At 35.7% G+C, this 19408-nt stretch overlaps 1 pseudogene; it reads left to right on the top strand.

The window, feature by feature from the left end:
- The first annotated feature begins 7718 nt into the window (after positions 1 to 7718).
- On the top strand, positions 7719 to 11660 carry LOC124102693 (MAP/microtubule affinity-regulating kinase 3-like; annotated as a pseudogene).
- Positions 11661 to 19408: the final 7748 nt, after the last annotated feature.

Genomic DNA, 19408 nt, shown 5'->3' with positions numbered 1-19408 from the left:
CATACTTAAATAGATACAATGCAGTCATTATTTAATGTAGTCATAGAAAGAATAGAAAATATTGTGTCATTCATCATAAAATGATGTCTACATTTTATGTCTGAATTTTCCAGAACATAACAAGGAGAACCCCACACTTGGGATTTATTTAATCTAGAATAACTCATGTGCAGCTTCGTAACTTCAACAATCAGGGATCCTGAAATCTTCATTATTTTAGTGTCAGCTGGTAACCTGAAACAGATTGAAGAGACTCCTAGGTTCCTTAAAGCCTTATTTCCTAGCTTCCACTCTTGGTGCAGATATTGCTACTTCCTTCTGTCCACATGGAAAGTAATGATACACAAGATTATTTGCCACAGTTAGGAGTTAGGCTCAAGAATGACTTTTTCTTCCCCTCACCTTTTATTTATTTTTTTGTAGCAGGGATTAAACCCAGGGTGCTTTCCCACTGAGCTACATCCCCAGTTGTTTGGCTCTTTTTATTTTATTTTGAAACAGACTTTTGCTAAGTTGTTTAGGGTATTGCTGACTTAATGAGGCTGTCCTCAAAATCGAGATACTCTTGCCTCAGCCTCCTGAGTCTCTGGGATTACAGACCCACCATATCCAGCTAGGAATGACTTTTTCAGTGTTTGGTTATCTTCTTACCTGTAGAAGAGTTGTGGAAAGATATAGCAAATATAAAGAGAGAAATGTGGTTTACTAGTGGTACCCATTATGGAACCAGAATGGGGCAGTGACAGCACAGAGCTAGTATAGTTATCACTTTTAATTCAGATCAGTAACAGTAGCTATGTGGGTGAGGAAAAAAATAAAAATATCATGTATGCTGTAATCATAAGCATGAAGACATAAAAATGAAAGAAGTGGACAAGAGGTATGGAATGAAGTGTCGGGGTATAATTTCCCAAAACCTAAATGGAATCCTCACAAATCTCCGCAGTGCTAGACTGTTGGAAATGAAAACACAACAAAACTCCAAAGCCAACTCTCTGGATACAACTGCTAAATACATTTAAAAAATCTAATTGACTTTGAATTATACATGTGTTTCTGTTAATAACAGTGTTCCTCATTTCAAAATTCTTAAGATGTGAGTTCTTAGGAAAAATATGCTATAAAAATACTTTATTACTTTGCCATTCATTCAGCAGAGCCCTGAAATTGGCCAGTAGATTGGTTTCAAATCTGGAGCTCTGGTATTTCTCCTCAGTTTTACCATTGTAACAATTGAGGCTCAGGGTTCTAGTGATACAGTGACAGTACAAGCTAACTGAAAAGTGCAAAATAAATGTCATTGCCTCAGAGATTAGATGATACAGTGATATTTTTCTGCTAGCATTACAATTGAGATGATTTTTATGGAGGGAGATAAAGTAAGAGTAAAGAATTACTGACAAGTACTTATGAGAGGGACTTTTGTGTTTGTAAACAAAATGTGACTTCATCAAAGCAAATGCAAAGTGATTATTTTAACTTCTGTTGCAATTTTTAATGCAATTCTGACATATTCTAGGGTTGTGGGGTTGGTTTAGTATAACAGACTGAGGAAAGTATGGCATTTGTCAGACCAACGGCAACTAAAGAAGTCAGGCCAGACAATAAAAATATATACTTTGTACAGTGATGCAGAGGGATTTTTAAATAGAGTTCCCGTTTGCTCCAAACTCCAGGAAACATGCTCAACTCTCAAGGTGTTTCCCCAAAGAAATAAAAGCTTTCTTTTTATGTTGTTGTCTCTGTGAGAAGATTACCTTTAAGACAATGACCAAATCAAGGAAACCCTATAAACAACTGGTTATAAATACAAGCTGAAGCTAAGACACATGTTGAAATTAGAGGACACCAATTACCATGGCTTTATTTCTGGTTTTCTCATTACGGGTCATACACGTGTTTCCTATTGTGCTTTAGTAAAAATTATATCTTTTATCAGTTCACATTTCCTACAAATACAACCAAGATCAAATTTAGCAGCTTGCAAATTAACTTTTAAATGTGCTCGTGCATGTTTTAATAGGTAAGGAATAGGTATTTGATAACTGTGCTGGGTAATGAACTCACTTCACATCATATTAAACATGATAAATGAACAAGGGATGAAAAAAGTAATAGAAAAAAGAGAAGAGAAAGGATGGGAAAGAAAGAGAGGGAGGAAGGGAGGAAAGAAGGAAGAAGGAAAAGGCAGTAAATTTAAGAATTGTCAGAGATGATGCTAAAAATGGGCTACGATTGTGGCACAGGGGCAGAGTGATTGCCTTACATACATGAGGCACTGGGTTCAATCCTCAGCACCACATAAAAATAAATAAATAAAAAATAAATAAGTAAAAGTGTTGTGTCCATCTACAACTAAAAAAGTATTTTAAAAAGCTAATAAAAGGAAACAATGTAAATATCCAATTATAAGAGATTGTATCATGTAGTGAACAAGTTTGTAGCACCAGCATTCAGAAAGCCTTCAAAGCAATTTTGATGCATGCTGAAGTTTGAGAGACATTGATGTAATGAAATGTTACACAGAGTGTTTTTAAAGAAAACTTACTAAGTGAATTAAGGAATAAAATTCTTGATATATTAATATCATCCTATGCTAATTTTGTATAATGTGATTTCAATTTTATAAATATACCCATGCATATATTTATAAGATTAACATAATTCTTACATATGTATATATACAAATACACATAAATACATGCTAGCAGGAAAAAAATACTAGTCAGTGGGAGTCATTTTGAATTACTTATTTGTACATTTATGTTCTTTTTCAAATTCTCTTCTATGATGGCACATTAGCTTTTCATCACTATGACCAAAATACCTGAAAAGAAAATTTAGAGGAGGAAAAGTTTAATTTGGGTTGTTGTTTCAGAGGTTTCAGTCCATGGTTAATGGACTCCTTTGCTCTGGGGCCAAGATAAAACAGAACAACATGGCAGAAGGACTTGGCCAAGGAAAACTTCTCAGCTCATGGCAGCCAGGAAACAGAGGTAGAGGAAGAGGCCAAGGACAAATAGATTCCAAGGGTACATGGCTTACCTCTTCTAGCCAAGCCCCACTTGCGTATAGTTACTATCCACTAGTTCACTCAATTGTCAATCAGTTAACCTAGTAAATAGATTAATCCACTAATGATATTAGAGCACAAAATTTTGCCTAAGAGTCTCACCTCTGAACTCTGCTCCGCAGTGATCATAATTTCAATAGAAGAACTTTTCTGAGGACATTCCAGATGCAAACCACAGCAGATGACATTTTCCTTATATTCAATAAAACATCTTGGGCACAAACATTTTCATGTATATGAAATGCTTAGGAAGTTTCAATACCCCAAGTTTCCTATGGCCCTGAATGTTTATTCACCTGTAATGTAAACACTGATTTATGGCAGGGAGGACCCTTCTTCAATATCAGATGATGTTTTATCATTCAAGAAAACAGTAAGATGTGGTACTTGGGTTGATCTAGCCACAGGCAGGATGTGGCTACCAGAAAGTACTATAAGCCTTTGAGTAGAAGGAGCCACATCCTCCTCCCACCAGTTCTTTTTTTAGCTGATGGCAACTCCTAGGATTCTGACATTAACCAAAGTTCACATATTCGTTGTATTGCTCTCATACCTAATTTCTCACAAGCAATTCTTAGAATAAGCGTAGTAATAGTACAGAGCACAGGGTGTGCAATTTAAGGAAATATTAGGCATAAGGGATTTGAAATGACCAAATGGTCAAATAAGGGGAGCCATGAAAAAGCAGTGATCAAACAACATTTGCTTATTTTATGTTCCAAATGATCTGTCCTTTATTATCTCAAAACCATTAAAATTTGTTCTCTGGTTGACTTTTTCTTTTTTTTTTTTTTTTGCAACTATCTGGGGAACCATGAAGGTTCAACCTGTTTTAATAGTACTTGGACAATATAGTAAACATAATATTGTTTACAATCATCTTGAAAAGCCCTCTGGCATTGGTAGCATTTTATATGTCATAGAAAATAAATATTGTGGCAGGTGTGACTTATCTACATCACTGGGACAAGATAACTTCCTTTTTGCCTGTTGTTCACAGTAGATAGATAACAAGATCAGAGGATAGCCTCACTTCTCCAAATTGACAACTGCCCTCAATTATGGTTTTTAGGGCCTAATAAGAGGCATAATTCACTTCCATACTATGATTTCCATCAGCTGCCAGAGATCATGTTGGAAAGATCTGAGGACAGAAATACAGTTCCATTCCCAAAGCAAATTCAGAAATTGCAATGATTTGGAGGAATAGTGATACGTTACAGAACAGTGGCAAGTTGAAAAGTCCAAAATTCTCATAGAAAATGAGAATGAAAGAACATAACTTTGTGCAGTAATCTCGAAAACTAAATCTACTTTTCCAGTTACTCATAAACAAAAAATCTTAGTTTTTTGATATCTGTTATCCCAAACGTATAGATACATGAGTAGGAACACAGATGGATTTTGGAAAGCTAGATGCTGCCATCTGACTGTTATGGCCATGCCCTCAGGTTTATTACCAAGGCTGTTTATATGATTTCCTACAAATGTCCTTTGTATCGCTGAGATATACTTATAAATATTTTACTATGTTTGGAAATACTCAGAAGGGTTTCAAAAGAAGCCTACAGGAAAAATATGGAAATTAATTGGGATATGTAAATGTTGCAGATGAGGTGCTCTTAGAGAAAATAGAACAGAGTTAAATAAAGCAAAAATCAGGATTAGAAACTCAGTCAAAAACGAGAATCTTAAAGTGCCTGTGTTTTGTCAACAGTGGCTTGGCAGTTAGAATAGGAAGGACAGAGGAAGTTAAACCCATGCTGGTTTCCAGAAGTCAGATACAAAAAAAAAAAAAAAAAAAATGAACCTCTAGGACCAGATGGTTTTATGGCTTTAGTAAACAATATATTTGCATAATGCTTCCTCAATAATCCTGTCAGGAATAGTGTTGAGCTAGGAAACAATGTAGGATTGTGCCGTTTTTTGAATGACCAGGTCTCTAAATGGCCAACTGGTAATGAAGGAGAAACTGAAATGCTGGGAAGGAGACACTATATAAAGGACAGCTCTTAGACCATCTTGACAAATAGGTAATCATAAATGCCAATATGTTTTTGAATACTAGGTCTCCCCTGGTGGCCTCATGGTAAACTGATTATCAAAGGGTAATGAGGGCTTCTCTTGTTCCAGGCACCACCTCCATGGGGTTTCCTTGTTTGTTCTGATTTGTAGAGCCCTTTGACTTTTGTTTCTCCGGCTTGGGTGACTGCCATTTGGTTTCTCTTCAAGAAGAATCAACAAACCACTTGCTGTAGAATTCTAGTATACACAGGCATGACTGCTCCCTATTGATTTCAGGATGTGGGATTGTAACACGAGTTTTGAACATAATCCTCAGTTTCAGCCAGTGGCTGGGAACCCTCATCTAATTCATTCATTGAATGGATGTCATTGGCAACAATTATTTTTCCTACCTGTGTTTTTTGCCACATGCAAGCACAAATTTCTACTTTGTGATACCTGAGTCATTAAATACCTGTTACTAAAATCTCCCTTTTCTATCCCCCAAACATGGCAACAATTCTCTCCCCCACCCCCACATTGAATGCTAAAGTAAAGATCTTAAAGGAAAGGGGGCAAATTCCAAAGCTTACCAGGATTATTATAGAGGCAACATATCTACATAGAGCCCGAGGTTGAAGGTAGTAAAGGCTAACCATAGAGAATGCTGGGGACTGTGGTGAAGGGGCAAGCCTGGGCTAAAAATCCTCAGCAGTTCCTCCAGACAATGGTGTCAGGTAACAAAGCAACACAAGAAATTCCCCATCTCCTGAATTTCTAAGAAAAGTCAAATTAACTTTTTAAACATCTCCATTTATGAAAATACTGATAATTTTTCAAATTCTGCAACTAAGTTTACCTTTTAATAATACTGCAGGGGACAAACAAAATACTTCCGTCAGCAGTATTTATCTCACAGAGCATCAGGCTGTGATCAACCACCTTAGTTTCTATGACAGTGCTGCCAATAGAAATGCAACATGGGTCACATATGTAACTTAAAATTTTCCAGGATAGATGTGAACAAGTGAAATGAAACATGAAATTAGTTTTATAACAAATATTATTTAATCCAGCTATTCAAAATATTAGTATTTCAATGTGTAATCATTGTAAAAATGATTCACTAGATATATTTTACATTTTTCTTTTAAGTCTGATGTGCAGTATATACTTTACATATATGTTAAATTTCAATTTTTATTAGCTACCTTTCAAAGCCTTAGTAATCCATATATGGCTAGTGGCTCTATATTGAACAGCACAGTTCCTGGTTTTAGAGTGCTTTCTGTAATACACACATAAACAGTGATCAAGTCTTTGATTGCTTAGGGCATTTTGACCATCAGGAACAGGGATCTCCTCTGTCCTGCCCCACTGGCTCTTGCTATTGTTGCAACATTCAGCTTCAACTGCCCAAGTGAATGCAGAAGGTGGACAGGAGGAACACATTCATGGGATATGCTTTCCCTAGGAATACTATAAGGAATTTTGGATATTTCTTAAAATTGGTGAAACATAACCTTAGACATTTCTTGGGAAGTCATTTAGTGAATATGATCTTCCATAACATTGTGAAAAATGATGATTCATCCTCTGCTTGTATATTTCTAGCTGTAGAAGCCTACTACCTCATGAATTAACTTTTATTATACTGGATTATTCTAATTTATAGAAACTTTTGTGTCAGATGAAAGAAGGTTTTACCTGATTCTAAGGGTGAGACAAAATTCAAGTGGAGAAAATAATGAGGAAACATTAATTCAAAAATGAAGCAAATCCATCCCAACAAAACAGGAAAAGGAGTAACTTTCCAGTCCTGAACTATTCAAAGACTGAATGGGATTCCCTTGAGTTCCTTATATCTGAAAGTATCTCAGCAATGATTGTACAAATAATGGTGAGCTTTCTGTGCCATTGGAAATGCATAATTATAATTTTTCTGCTTTGAACTTTATCATAGATTTAATAGAAATACCATATTTCAAAGCATAATCAATGTCACCACATTAGTGTATATTCACAACTATTCTGTGCATCCTAATCTTGCACAAAAGACAGGTTAGTTATTACTAATGATTTATTAGAAATAATGGCACAAGTTTTTAAAAAATAATAGGCACATCCCTCTTTTCTGCAAAAAAGTTTGGTACAGAATCTGCAATTACCTAGTGAAATATGGTTCATATGTTTCTAATACACATACAGACACATATAGTTCCAAAATAAACATAAACATATTTTATGTATTATTTTTTAAGTTAAAAATGCTATTATGCTATTTTAATTTGCATTTTCCTATTACCGGAGAAAATAAGCATGTGTATATAGTTGTAGCAAAAAAGATTTTCTCTTTTGTGAATTGCTTGTTCATGTTTTTTTTCCCATTTAAATTTTTTTTTCCATTTTGATTTTTATATATTTGGGATACATGAAAATAAATAAGGGTAGTGGCACCGTGTGGAGGCTGTGGAGCTGAACTCTGTAGCACAATGGGCTGGGTTGAATGAATCCTGGGACCCGCCAGGGCACAGTCAGGGCAGGCCTGGCATCTAGACCAGGGCTGTGAAACGGGCAATTCTTAGCTACTGCTCACTGGCTGCCCAGGGCCTCTCATGGTGCAGAGTTGAAGTGCAATAAGATGTTCACAAGGACCACCTTGCCAACCACGAATGAAAGAGATCATCAAGCTGTTTGGGCCTTTAAAAATAAAGTTGATCTTAGAAGTAGTCATGTTTATATTGGCTCAGAGAATTCAGGGAAGATTTTATGGATTTTAGTTTGAGGATTATTTTCATCTTTATATAAATCAGTTATACATGACAGTGGAGTGTATTTTGACATGTCATGCATACAAGGAGTGTGGCTTCCCATTCTTGTGGTTGTGCATGATTGGGAGTTTCACCAGTTGTATGTATATATATATATATATATATGAACATGGGAAAGTTATGTTCATTCTACTGTCTTTCCCATTCCTATCTCCCCATTCCTCCCTGTCAAGTCCCCTGAAATCTCCCCCTACCCATTGTGAGTCAGCATTCACATATCAGAGAGAATATTAGCATGATAGTATCAGTTCCATCCATTTACTAGCAAATGCCATCATTCCATTCTTCTTTGTAGATGAGTAATATTCCATGTACCACATTTTTCTTTATCTATTCATCTGTTGATGGGCACTTAGTTTTGTTGTATAGCTTAACTATTGTGAATTGAACTGCTATGAACATTGATGTGTTCGTTTCACTATAGTATCTTGGCTTTAAGTCCTTTGGGTAAATGTCAAAGAATGGAATAACTGGGTCAAATGATGGTTCCATTCTAGGTTTTCGGAGGAGTCTCCATACTGCTTTCTAGAGTGGTTGCACCAGTTAGCAGTCCCACCAGCAATGTATGAATGTACCTTCTTTCCTGCATCTTCACCAACATTTACTGTTGCATATATTCTTGATAATTGCCTTTCTGACTTGAGTAAAATGGAATCTCAATGTAGCTTTAATTTGCATTTCTCTAATTGCTAGAGATGAACATTTATATATATATATATATGTATATATATATATATATATATATATACACACACACACATATATATATGTATGTATACATATATGTTGACCTATTGTATTTCTTCTGTGAAGTGTCTGTTTAGTTCCTTTGTGCATTTGTTGATTGGGTTGTTTGTTCTTTTAGTATTGAGTTTTTGGGTTCTTTGTAAATCTTGGAGATTAGTGCTCTAAGATTAGTGAAAGTCGTGGAGATTTTTTCTCATTTTGTAGGCTTTCTCTTCGTGTTCTTGATTGTTTCCTCTGCTGTAAGGAAGCTTTTTAGTTTGATACCAACCCATTTGTTGATTCTTGATTTTACTTCTTGGCACTTTGGGGTCTTGTTGAGAAGTTTGTTTTTTAGGACGACATAATGGAGATTGGGGCCTGCTTTTTTTTTTTTCCTAGTAGGGGAAGGCTCTCTGGTCCTAGGTCCTTGATCCACTTATGAGTGTAAAAAACCATTCTTTAGGCAGTCAATACCATTATGAATGCACTGACTGCATAGCAGATTTTAGAATATACATCTTGGGAATGAATAGACCTAGAAGCACTCCTCATTTGCCTTCTACTCTTAGACTTACCCAGAAGGATAATTTTAAACTAGGCAAGCATCTTTTATTGTGGAAGGCATTTGAGGCTATTTTTTATAACCCTGTGTCTCCAATTCTTTCCTTGTCTCCCCTTCCCTTACCTAACCCTTACTTATCCTAAGCCTGCCAGTGTTACCCATGGCATTTATTAGCTTTGCTCATTGAGTAGATTTAGGAGTTTATTTTTTCTTCTGTTAAGTCATAAAAAGTCATTGAAGATACTTAATGATGAAGAACCTTGCACATACCACGCACACCTCATATGAGATGGGCAACAAGAAGTCACCTCCAGAACTGGGCACTCTGGACTGCAGTGTGGAAACTTCATAGCTTCCTGTGCAGATGAGCAGCCACACATCGGAAACAACTGTTGAAAACTATCGGCAAGGGGAACTTTGCGAAACTGAAATTGGCATGATACATCCTTACAGGCAGAGAGGTTGCAATGAAAATAATTCACAAAACTCAGTTCAATCCAACAAGTCTATAAAAGCTCTTCAGAGAAGTAAGAATAATGAAGATTTTAAATCATCCAAACATAGTGAAGTTGTTTGAAGTCATTGAAACTAAAAAAAAAAAAAAAAACTAAAAAAAAAAAAAACAACACTCTACTTAATCATGGAGTATGCAAGTGGAGGTGAAGTATTGACTATTTGGTTGCACATGGAAGAATGAAGAATGAAGAAACAAGAGCTAAGTCTAGACTTATGGTGTCTGCAGTACAGGACTGCCACCAAAAGCAGATAATTCACAGGGACCTCAAAGCTGAAAATCTGTTGTTAGATGCGGATTTGAACATTAAAATAGCAGATTTTGGTTTTAGCAATGAGTTTACTCTTGACAGTAAACTACACACCTTTTGTGGTGGTCCTCCATATGCAGTCCCAGAGATGTCCCAGGGCCAGAAGTTGGATGGGCGGGAAGTCGAAGTGCAGAGTCTTGGAGTTATCCTGATCCTGTACACCCAGGTCAGCAGGTCGCTTCCCTTTGAAAGGCAAAATCTGAAGGAACTTAGAGAATGTTACGAGGGAAATACAGAATCCCTTTCTACATGTCCACAGGCTGTGAAAACCTTCTCAAACATGTCGTGGCGCTCAACCCAATTACCCAAGGCACTCTAGAGCAAATCATGAAGGACAGGTGGATCAACGCAGGCGTGAGCAGGATGAATTTAAACCCTTTGTTGAACCAGAGCTAGACATCTCAGACCAGAAGAGAATAGATATTATGGTAGGAATGGGATATTCATAAGAAGAAATTCAAGAATCTCTCAGTATAAAAGAAATATGATGAAATCACAGCTACCTACTTGCTGGGGAGAAAAATCTTCAGAGGTGCGGCCAAGCAGCGACCTCAGCCACAGCACCGGCCAGTCTTCTCATCACAAAGTGTTTTTTCAAGCCAGGAGCCCAGACGGTGCAGTGACCATGCTGGACCAGCTATTCCTTTAGTTGTGGCATATCCGAAGAGGAGTCAGAGCAGCACTGGACAGTGACCTCCAAGAAGATGGAATTCCCTCCTGGAAATCAGGTGGCAGTGCGGAGGGAGGAAAGGGAATTGCCCCAGTCAGTCCCATGCGTGGGAACACAAGTAATCCCAACAAGGCAGATATCCCTGAACCCAAGAAAAGCCCCGCTGTCCCCAGCAGCAGCACTGCATCTGGAGGGATGACACCGCGGCGGAGTACCACAGCGGACAGACGTTCAGCGATCCAGAATGGCAAGGAGAACAGCACCATTCCGGATCAGACAACTCCAGTTGCTCAACCCACAGGGTTAGCAGTTGTCGCCACGCTGGGCAGAATCCATCTCCTAAGGGACACTTTCCACCGCCCAGCGGAACGGCGAACCGCAACATCCAACGGCCCTCCTGCCTCGCGCAGCCTGTCCCACGAAGCTACACCACTGTCCCAGACTCGAAGCACAGGCTCCACTAATCGTTTTAGTAAATTAACCTCAAAATTCACAAGAAGTAGCGATGTCTCGGTTGAGCAAAAGGACAAGAACAAAAAAGCAAAACCTCACTCCCTGCGTTTCACCTAGAGCATGAAAACCACGAGTTCCACGGATCCCAGGGACACCACGCGGGGAAATCCGCAGAGTACTGGACCCCAACAGCTGCGACTACGAGGGGAGGGAGGGGAGCGCTTCCTGCTCTTCTGCGTTCTTGGCGACCCGCGAGCACCGAACCTGGTGCAGTGGGAGATGGAGGTGTGTAAGTGGCCAAGACTCTTGGAACCCGGTCCAGTTCAAGCAGAAATCAGGGACATCCAGGGCTTTCAAAAATATTACTTCCAAAGTTGGTCTTTTCTACAAAAGCACTACATTAAAGTCGTGTGACCCTGGAAAAAGAAAAGAAAGAAAAAAGAAAAAAAGACCCATTTTAGACAATGAAATTTCTAACAGTTTAGTGCTCCATAAATGGCTTTCAGTTCAGAGGTAACCTATCTCTCCTAACAGGCTCTCCATTTAATGTAGTGTGAACTTCCATGTACTGATTGCTACCCCTGTAATTAAATGCTTTTATAATTAAATTGCTGTTGAATGGATTTCCTTATCTTTCCTAGGCAGTTTCCTGCTGTATGTTTCAAATTGTCGGAGTACTGTCTTAGAAATGTGAATTGTGTTGTGTGGCAGGGGGAAATATAATTTTGTTAAATAAAAATAAATAGATTACATGTGTTGTACTTGTTTTCCCACTTTGCCTTTTCACTCTTTTTAGGTGGCTTGGAGGAATAAAGTTCTTAATGTTTAAATTATCAAGCTTTCTATTTTATGCTTATTGCTTTTGTACTTAGGAAATTTTTCTCTGCCCAGAAGTGCTGAAGTTATATCCTGTGTTCATATTCTATTTGTTTATTTACTTACATATTTGATATAATGTCTTTTCTACTTCTGGAATTGACACATGTGGTGAGGATATAGAAATGACAGGAGACATTTGTTGTTTGGGTCTGAGCTCCTACACTAGGCCCCAACAGACCTAATCAAAATGTAGTCACACCTGCCAGGTCATCAAAGTGAAGCTAAAAGGAAACAGGAAAATCCCCCCAAAGACTAGTTTTTTTTTTTCCTTCTTCCCCAAAATGGAGATTCACTGTAACCAATTGGAAAGGGCCCAACCAGCACCATAAGGAAGTCCTCTCTGCTTGAAAGAGGAAAGTAACCTGAAGGAACAGGATGTCAACCAGTCTCCTTTAGGTATTATTTTGTTTTCTTGTTCCTGTTGAAGCTACCTCACCAAAATCAACTGTTCTCTCATGCTAATGAAGTTCCTTCAAGTTTTTTTTAATAGGATACTGTCTGATCTATAAGTTGCTAAAGCCAATTACATTTTTTAAACTAAATTTATTGAAAAAAATTTAAACAGATACAGTTGTGCTTTCCTAAATGGATAGCAAGTTGTCACTGTGCCATTTACCATTTTTTCCTCCACTGTCTAGGAAATGTCTCCTCATACATGTACTCTGAGTTGGCAGCTTTGATCTTTTTGTGTATTTGTTGGTCCTTGCTTCAGTTCTACACTGCATCAATTTTTATGTTTATTGAAATCTACTAGGCTTCTCCCTCTTGTTTCTTCCTCCTGGGTGTCTTGGCTATTCTTCTTCCTTATTCTTTTCATGTAAATTTTTGAATCAGATTGTTAAATTCCATAGTGGGGGTAAATATTGGAGAATGGGTCTTGGGAGTTGGACATGGATCATATTAATATGTAATCAATCTGAAGGGATTTAACAATATTATTTATAGCAGCAAAATTCACAATAGCTAAACTGTGGGACAAACCTAAACGCCCTTCAATAGATAAATGAATAAAGAAACTGTGGTATATATACACCATGGAAGACTACTCGGCATTATAAGAGTATAAAATTATGGAATTTGCAGGTGAATGGATGGAGTTGGAGACTATCATGCTAAATGAAGTAAGCCAATCCCAAAAAACCAAAGGCTGAATGTTCTATCTGATAAGTGGATGCTGATCCATAATGGGGGGGGGGTAATGTGATAATGGGATGAGTGGAGGAACTTTGGATGGGGCAAAGGTGAGGGTAATGGGGGGTAGAAAATATGGTGGAATGAGATGGACAACATTACCCTAGGTACATGTATGATTGCATGAATGGTGTGACTCTACTTCATGTACAACTACAGAAGTGGAAAATTCACTCCATTTGTGTACAATGAATTGAAGAACTTTCTGCTGTCATGTATAACTGATTAGAACTAATTAAAAAAACTTTATACAATTAAGTCTCCCAATCCATGTTCATGATATATCTCCACTTATATAGCACCTTGCAAATATATCTCAGTAAAAAATTCACCATTTAGGTTTTGCACTTCTCTTATGAAATGTTTTCTTAAATATTGCATATATTTAATGATAAATGTTATCTTTTAAACTTTCATTTTCTAATCCCGTTTTATTGGTGTAGAAACAGTTGGTATTATATGTAATTTTTTCTTTCAAAAAAGGTAAGGTGTTAGTAAGCTAAATATATATCCGTGGATTTTTGGAGGTTTTAGTTTATATATACAGATTTGCCTTGTGATTGGGTTGCATATTGATAAAACTACTTTAAATTGAAAATATCCTAAGTTGAAGCTGTAACCTACTAAACATCATAATTTATCAACACAGTACATTGTAGAGCATGGGTTGTTCACCCTGGTGATCATGTGGCTGACTAGGAGATGAGGCTATATGTTGCCTGGCATTGCAGGAGAATGTCAGGCTGCATATTGCACCCTTGGGAAAAACATAAAAATTCAAAATTTGAACTACAGTTTTTACTGAATTGGCATCACTTTCACTTCACTGGAAATTTCATACACACACACACACACACACTTGAAATAGACAATTTTTGCTTTTGTTTCTAATTTTTAAATCCTTTGTTTTAGTACTATTAACACTAGCAGGGTGTTAGTAATTTCATTGCATAAGTGCAGTGTTTTTATACAGGAGAGTACTACTTGCATATGATATAGAAATCACATGAATAATCATGCTTTTCTTGTTCCTAATTTCAAAGGAAAACCTTCTGATATTTCATCATTATCTCTGATGATTGCTCTAGGTTGTTGTAAACTCTCTTTATCAGATCAAGTTCTCCCTTTATTCTTAGCTTGCTGACTATTGATGTAAAGAAACAAAGTTGAATTTTATCCTTTGTTACTTAGTGATAAGATCATTTGATTTTTCTCTGGTTTGCATTAGTTGATTTTTAAATATTAACCCTTGACTCATGGGATCTATGCACTTTATTCATGATTCATTTTCTTTTCTATATTTATAGATTCCATTTGTTAACAATTTTTTTTTCAGAAAGTTTTTCACCTGAATTCATGAGTTGGTCTGTCATTTTCCTTTGACTTCCTGCCATTTCTAAAATTTGAGATTAAAATTATGCTCACATTGAAATATGAAGAATGACTAACAATAGGAGGGTGTTAACTCTTAGTGGACTGTCTTTTCAGATGAGTTTATGTAAATTTGGACTTCTCTTTTAGAAGCAGTTTATTTTAAAGTACTTTCAGACTTACAAAAAAATTTCCAGAATAGAATGAAAGAAATCCTGAATATACTTCATTCAGTTTTAGTTTCATTCATTGTTAGTATATTATCATAGTAGCTTTTCCTTTTTTTCCTTGAATTATGAGACTAAATTGCAAATTCCATGCCCTTTACTCCTAAAAATTTAATCATATTTTCCATAAGAAGAAGGACATTTTTTTGATACTAAAGTACAATTAGCAAAATTAGGAAGATATAAATTTATATAATCCTGTTGTCTAATATATAATTCATAATCAAAGTTAGTTAATTGTCAGAATAATGTCCTTTATCTTCATATTCAACAACTTCTTTGCTCTTGATTTCTTTTTGAACTTCAGACTTTCCATGTGGGAATTTATTTTGTTTAAAATACATCTTTAAGAATTTTCTTTTGAGAATTTTTATTTCATCATCTTATTTGAAAGGTACCTTTACTGGGTGTAGAATTCTAGATTGACTGTTACTTCATCCCCTTGAAGGAACTGTTATACTTTGCTGTAGTTTTCCTTAGAGAAGCAATTGTAATGGAACTTCTGGTCAGCATCACATTTTGATATGCATATACATACTGAAATGATTATTATAGTCAAGCAAATTAACCCACCTATCATTTTCCACAATTATCTTTTTCTTTGTGTGTAATAAGAACACCTAAAATCTACTTGTGGGAAATTTTCATATTTCTGGTATTTCTATTCTCTGATAACCACTATTCTATTTATTGTCTCTTTCTATATATTTGACTTTATTTTTTTTGATTCCACATGTAGATGAGGTCATGTAGTATATTTCTTTCTGTGTCTGGCTTATTTCAGTTAGTTTAATGTCCTCCTGGTGCATTCAAGTTTTTGCAATTGGCAACATCTATTTTTAAGGCTAAATAATATTTCATTGTGATTATGTGCCACAATTTAATTACATATTCATCTATCTAACAATTAGTGAACTTGAACACCTTTTCCTACACCTGTTGGCCAGTTTTATGTCTCCTTTGGGAATATGTCTGTTCAGATACTTTGCCCATTAAAAAGAATAAGTTATTTGTTTTAAATTAAGATTTTTATTATTTGTTTTGATTTGCTGTTGAACTGTGTGAGTTCTTTAGTTCCTTAAATTCTTTGGCTATTAACCCCCCATCAAATATATGATTTGCAAATATTTTCTCCCAATCTATAGGGTGCATTTTCATTTTTTTATTATTCTTTTTCTATGTAGAAGAATTTTAGGTGACACAGTTCCACTTTTTTGATCCTTTCTTTTTTTCTGCCTAATATTTTAATATGATATCCAAAAATTCATTATGAAGACCAATGTCAATGAGTTGCCCCTTATGATTTTTTTTTTAAAAAAAGGAACTTCAGCTTTCTTATGCTCTCATGTTGCAGTTTAGCATCTTTTCATTTCAACTTGGAGAATCCCCTTCAGCATGTCTTGTAAAACAGGTTTAATGATGATAAATTTTCTCAATTTTTGTTTGAGAAAATATTTATTTGTCATTTATTTTTGAAGAAAATGTTTGTGGGTGTAGTATTATTTGTTGGTAGTTTTTTTTTTCAACACATTAACTATATCATCTATTCTCTCTGGGAAGCAAAATATCTGCTGAAAATTTTGCTTATAGTGTTCTGGAAGTCCCCTTTATGTAATAATCACTTGTCTCTTGCTTTATTCAAAATTCCCATTGTATCTTTAACACTTTGATTATAATATGTCTCAGTGTGGGTTTCTGAGTATATCTCATTTAGCATCCTTTGTGCTATCTGGATCTGAATTTTTATTTCATTCCCTAAGATGAGGAAGTTTTCAACCATTATTTCTCTAATAATCCTCTCTCTCTCTCTCTCTCTCTCTCTCTCTCTCTCTCTCTCTCTCTCCCCCCCCCTCTCCTGGAACTCTGATGATGCATATATTGTTTCACTTGATGGCACCCATGAGTCCCTTAAGCTTTCTTCACTATTATTCATTCATTCTCTTCTTTCCTCTTCAGGTTCTGTGCTTTCTAATGGCCTGCCATGGAGCTCCCTGCTCAATCTAGTCCACTGGTACACCTTCTATTGAACTTTTCAATTCAGTTTTTTTATTCTTCACCTCTATAATTTATATTTTATATTTTCAATATGTTCTTGCTTTTTGTTGAAATTCAAAGTTTATTTATGCATTGCTTTCCTGGTCTTAGTATGAGTCTTTATGTTTTTCCTTTGAATACTTGTTTGGTTAAATTATGTATCTATATTTCATTAAGATCAGTTTATAAATAAACCTATCTTTTTCTGTAGTTGGAATATATTACTCACTCCCCATAAATATTTGGTGGACACGTTTCTCATCTGATAAATGGTTTTGTACTGATCCTTCTACACATCGTAAATACTTGACTTTCTTCATGGAAAACTAACCTACATTTTGTCATGTATTTTTATCTACCTCAAAATCCAGGACAACTAGATGATAGGCAGTAATCCCTGTATCAGGTTCAGTTCATCTCCTCAGTGTCCGGAGATCTGAAAATAAAAGAGAACCTCTCTCCTTCCACACCTGCACACACTTTATAATACCCATAATAAAGATTTCTTATAATCAGTTGGGTCAGGTGTTGAGTTCTGACATATTGCCTGGGAAGGGTTTTCCCTTTTCTTAGTCTTATAATGATGATTATCTTATTTCTACAATGTAAACATATTATTTATTGCAAGTATTGAAAACCTATGAAATTATTTTCTATACTGCTTCCCCAAGTAATTTATGAATAAATTCAATTGATTTTAGGTTAATAAAATAAAGTGACATAAAGTCATAATCCCTTAAAGATAATTGTAAAATCCAAAATCTACCCTTGCCAAATATCCAAAATTCAAAGTTCTTTCATCTTTAGTACAGATTCATTTGAAATTATTCTGGACTAAAATAAAGATATTTATAGTCCTTATAAATATACTTATCCCACTTTACGTGAATATTCATGTATATCACTGCAGATATATTAATCTGTTTGAATATGGACTGTCTCACTGCAGTGTTACGTAATATATACATGTGTCCTGTATTAGCCTTCTAAATTTGGGAAAATTTTAAATTGCAAAACACATGTTGCAGTAAAATTTTAAGATAAGGGATTATGGATCTGTATTTACATATCTTTTGGTTAGGTTTTTGAGTTGGCAAGTATTTGACACTGGAACAAAGTATTTACATTCTAAACAGGGCCTTTAAAGTTTCAATGCTGATTTGATCTTTTAGTCTACAAACTTTCAATTTCTGTTATCTTTACAAAGTCAATTCATTGTTAGGAAATGTGACCACTAAGTTACATAGTGTTCTCTCTTTGAAAAAGAGATATTTATTCCTGGTATTTAAGTAGGAAAAGCTGTTACTCCTGCAGATTTAGCTTTGTACACATTTCTTTGTTCATTCCAAGAAGTCCTTAGCCATATTTGGTCCTACGAATATAGCAAAGAATTTTGTAATGGTCTCATTTACTTATTTCTTACTTCTTTGCTTTTTCATTCTGTTTTCTCCTTTGAATTTACTTTGTCTTGATTTAGTGAAATTTCTTGTTTTCTTGCTTCAATGGTAGAAATAAGTTAGAGACATAGATAAACAAAAATAAACTTGAAACGTTTAGGAACAATGAGGCTAAATTCTTACAGAAAGGAACTCTCTGGATGTGCATGACCATGTCTTAATATATTATTCTTTCATAACTCACATCTTATAAATTATTATTTTATTAACATCCTTAAATTATCACACTTTATTGTGTCTCCTATTGCCTGCCAGCATCCTCACTGGTAAAGTACCAGAAGTAGTTCCAGAAAATAGACTGTCAAAGTGGAATATAAGATGAGTTGCCCATAAAATTAAGTAGTGTACAGACAACTTTATTGACAAGAGAAATGAATCACATATAAATCTGTAGTATATAGAAATATCACCCTTTTTAAAACTACCTTTCTCAAGCTTTAAGGTCTACATAGACTACTGCAGATTCTTGTTAAAATATGCTTTTACTAATACAAGTCTGTGATGGTTCTAAGAGGCTACATTTTCAACTAGCTTTCATGTAACATTTATAAAATTGTCATGAGACCATATATTTAATAGTAAGGATAAGGAGGATGTAGCACTTCTTTTCTATAGCAACAATAGGAATAATAGAGACGAGTCGACTGATTCCTTCTTACATTTCTAGATTAGTAAGTAGGGTAAAAAGGGACAGTGTGAGCTATACATGTACATTTAGAAACAAATGAGGAGACCATCAGGCCTGCTCTGGGAGTCTGCAGTTCTCTCTCATCCCTACAGGTATAGGGCAGATGCGGCTCAGATTCAAGTTTGAGGTCTATCTCATAATAAAGATTACAGAGTTGTAGAAACAATTAAATGCTGTTCACAAAAGTATTTAAAAGTAAAGTCACATGTGGGAGAAAGTAAGTGGGACTTACTCCCCAAGATAAGGTCAGGACATGGCAGCAATCATGGGAGAAGCTGAGATCATCAAACCCTCACATTCTCCTGGTTATATCCATGTAGACAGAGAAAGACCTTTCCTATCATCTGAGGAACAAACTGAAGAACCTTTTAATTACTCTGGGGACGGCCTTTTTCACATGCTGATACCAGTTCTCTTC

The sequence above is a fragment of the Marmota monax genome, unplaced genomic scaffold (assembly GCF_021218885.2).
Source record: "Marmota monax isolate L192 unplaced genomic scaffold, Marmota_monax_Labrador192_F-V1.1 WCK01_AAM20220418_F8-fsc00002, whole genome shotgun sequence".
Taxonomy (NCBI): Eukaryota; Metazoa; Chordata; class Mammalia; order Rodentia; family Sciuridae; genus Marmota; species Marmota monax.
The sequence above is the reverse complement of the archived record's forward strand: the minus strand, read 5'-3'. Positions and strand labels throughout refer to the sequence as shown.